The sequence below is a fragment of the Pinus tabuliformis genome, chromosome 3_1, assembly GCF_031772625.1.
Source record: "Pinus tabuliformis cultivar Carrire ecotype Pingquan chromosome 3_1, CPIR1, whole genome shotgun sequence".
NCBI classification, from domain to species: domain Eukaryota; kingdom Viridiplantae; phylum Streptophyta; class Pinopsida; order Pinales; family Pinaceae; genus Pinus; species Pinus tabuliformis.
In genome coordinates, this window is record NC_142301.1 from 86,945,378 (window position 1) to 86,949,312 (window position 3,935).

Below are 3,935 nucleotides of genomic sequence, written 5' to 3' on the forward strand. Positions count from 1 at the left end.
AATGCTATATTTAGCTGGAGTTAAGTGCAATTCACCAAATTTAGTGGAGTATCCCTAGGGGATATTGACTAAATGGACTCCAGGAGAAATTTTCAACCAGAGAGAGAGAGAGAGTGAAATAAGAGTCTAGCTAGGCTAATTGTAGCCTTTTGAAGCCGATGGAATAGTCCATAGAAGTTGAGGAAGTCATCTTCATAGAGATTTTAATCTAGGGAGATTTTTGAGCTTAGGGCCACCAGGGGTTGGAGGCAGTTGTAGGAGCTACCAGTACTCGTTCTTAGCAATCCAACAATCATTCTCAACTGTAATGAGCCTTTTGAATCCATTGCATGGATTTGCAGAAGCATTTAGAGACTTCTAAAGGCTGAGATGTTACAGGGACGTTTTAGGCAACCTAGTACCAACCGTGGAGGAAGGCCTAGTTTGGGAATACAGTGCTCATTTTGAGCAAATGATCAGTCTATTTTCGGTGTCTGATATGTGCTAGAGATAGGAGATGAGGTTTCAGTGACAGTTGGGGAATTCTGAAGGAGTTAGTGCCATCAAGAAGCTCAAGGTAGCTCAGATCACTGATTGAAGGAATCAAGTCTAAGGGAGCTTAGATCTGTTTGTAGAGTGATGACAACCATGACAGGGATATAGATGGTATTCTAAGCCCATTGGTTTAGTTCAGTGACCTTTGGAGTTAAGTGTGGAACTTGTAAAAGAAACATTGCCATAATCCAAAAGAGCCAAGTCAACATGACAAAAGCTCAAGGAGACGTAGCCCATGATATTCAGGTGAACTCCTACATTAAATTTGCTGCTATGTGTGGATGTTTATTTGTTGCATTACATGGTTGTTATATGTGTTTAATATCAGCATAAACAAATGGACTTAAAGCACTTAAACAATTAAAAGAAAACATACACTTGTTTCAAGTATTTAATTCCACAAATGTCATATATAAGCTAGATCATTTATTTGTCAAGCTGAGTGGGAGGTACTTGTAAGCATAACAAGTTATCAAACCCCCATTTTAGATCAGTGCCTATGTGCTAGTATGATTATGTGCAAATACAATATTGTAAGAAGCTTTGCTTTGTATTAAAAAGAAGACAAAGACAACAACAACGATAGTTTTTTCCCACATTGGGTTTCCACCTTAACTCCTGGTGTTCATGTGCGTTTCTTATGTGTGATGGGTTTTTTTTTTTTTACTGCACATGATTACTATCTATTTAATTTTGAATGAAGTATTGACACACTGACTTAAGATAAAGAGAGGATTAATTGAAAAAATAAGTTTACTAGATGTATGCTAGTTATCTGAATAACAGTCGTGTACATACATGGGTTGCCTTCAATAAAGTCATGTACATAAATCTAGATATGAAATTGAAAATAATGATTCACCTCCCCTCTCAATATTTTTCCCAACAATAGATGACAATATGTTGAAAATGGTGGATTTATTAGGATTTCAAGAAAAGATTAAAAGAGAAATGGAAAAGAAGATGAATGAAAATAAGGAATAAATGTAAAATGTCAAGGAAGATATACACAAATCCATTAGGGAAGAAATCAATGAATTACAAAATTATCTATTAAAAGATCTCCCTAAAAGGGATGTGGAAATCCAAGGAAATCAGGAACATAAGGAGAAGCATGGTCTTGATAATCAATCTCATATGAGGAGTATGTTATCACAACTGGAAAGAAAAAATATTTAATAGTAGAACTATAATCATGAATTTTCGATCTAAGATCCACATCATCGAGACATAAACTTAGCACCAAGGTATTATTACACTCTAAATATTGATATGAGAAACTTTGATATTAATGTTCTTGTAACATGGATATTTTAGATAGATAAATACTTTGATCTACACCATATGGAATCCTTACAGAAGGTAAATATTGCATCCATGTTTTCATAACAAGACCAACATGTATGGTATCGATGGCTTTGTGAAAGGAAAAATGATTTGTTATATCTTGGTCCATTTTTATAAAGGAATTGATAGTAGTTATGGGGATATTAATAGCAATACATTCTTCAGTCAATTGGTAAATATTTGACAAAAAGGTCCAGTTATAGAGCATATTCAACAATTCTAAAAGTTGAGTCTCAAAGTAAAGAATATTTCAGAGGATAATTTGTTAGACCTATTTATGATTACTTTAAAGGAAAGCATTCAACATGAGGTGCGTTTCTTCGAACCTAAATCTCTAGAGAATTCTTTCTGTTTAGAAAAGAAAATTGAAATTATAAAAAATGACCACTATAAAATTGGTCACTAATAAATATAGAGCAAATCATTCTTATTTTCCTAAACCATCAAGGTTGACTCCTCGGCAAATGGATGAGAAAAGAGCAAAAACAATATGTTTCAATTATGACAACAAGTATAGTAAAGGGAATAAATGTAGTGAGAAGAAATTATTCTACATATACTGTGAAGATGAAGAAGATCAAGAGGTGTAAACTTCATAAGATCTAGAACTAGAAGAGTCTACTCCAGCAATCGCTTGTCATAAAGTGACTGGCATCAGTACTCTGCAAACCCTCAAGATCAAAGGATATATCAAAAAACAAAATGTAACTATATTGATTGATTCAATTAGTACCCATAACTTCATCAATTACAAATTCGAAAAAAATCTTAATTTCTTTGTATATCCAACGCCAAAATTTCAAGTGATTATTGTAGATGGAGGCACCATAAATTGTTCAAGGAAGTCTCATAATATTAATTTGAATATCAAGGAGTATTTGTTGGTTAGTCCCATGATTGCAATCCAAATGGGTGGTGTTGATGTTGTATAAGGGGTCCAATGGTTACAATCACTAGGAACAATGACCCTTAATATTCAAGACTTTTTCATAAAGAAATGAAATTGAGCTTAGAGGCATCTAAGGGAAACCCAGGAGAGTGATAAGCTAAAATAGCATGACAAAATTGCTAAAAAAGGGACACAAAGGTGTAATTGCACGATTTTGTTCATTAGAAGTTCAAATTTATATCCTCTACTCCAATGGATATCCAAAAAGTTATCAACAATCATTACAAGGTATCTGGAGAGATGGGTAAGAATCCTCCACCTACCCAAGATCATGGCCATGATATTCATCTGCAACCTGGAAGTGTACCAATTAACATTATTTCTTATAGGTATGAATATGCAAAAAAGAGTGAGATTGAGCATATGATTCTAGAAATGTTAAAGGCGAGTATCGTTCAACCTATCTAGAGTGCTTTCTCTTCACCAATGGTGATGGTTATAAAAAAGGATTGTTCATGGCATATGTGTCGAGATTATAGCGAACTCAACAAAATGACAATTAAATATAAGTTTCCCATTCCTATCATTAATGATTTATTAGATTAATTTCATGGAGAAATATTCTTTAATAAGTTGGATCTTCGGTCTTGATATCATCAAATCAGAATGAGACAAGACATTCCCAAAACAACCTTTAAAAAACATGAAGGTCATTATGAGTTTTTGGTTATTCGATTTGGACTTACAAATGCACCTTCAATATTTCAAAGCTTGATGAATCCTATTTTCAAACCCTTAGAATATTTGTGTTAGTATTCATTGCTACATACTAATATATAATAAATATTTGGAAGAGCATGTACAACATATTGACAAGGTCTTGACAGTATTGGAAGAGAAACAAATATATGCAAATCCTTCCAAGTGTACCTGTGGGGTTCAAGAAGTGTAATATTTGGGTCATATTGTATCACATGAGGGTTTCAAGGTGGATCATAGCAAAATCAAAGCTATGAGGGTATGGCCAATTCCAAATATCTTGAATAAACTCATACGATTCTCAGGATTGACAAGGTATTACAATAATTTTGTCAAGAATTATGGTAAAATAGTAGCCCGTCTAAAAGAATTATTGAAGAAGGAAGAAATTTCTTGGACTAAAGAA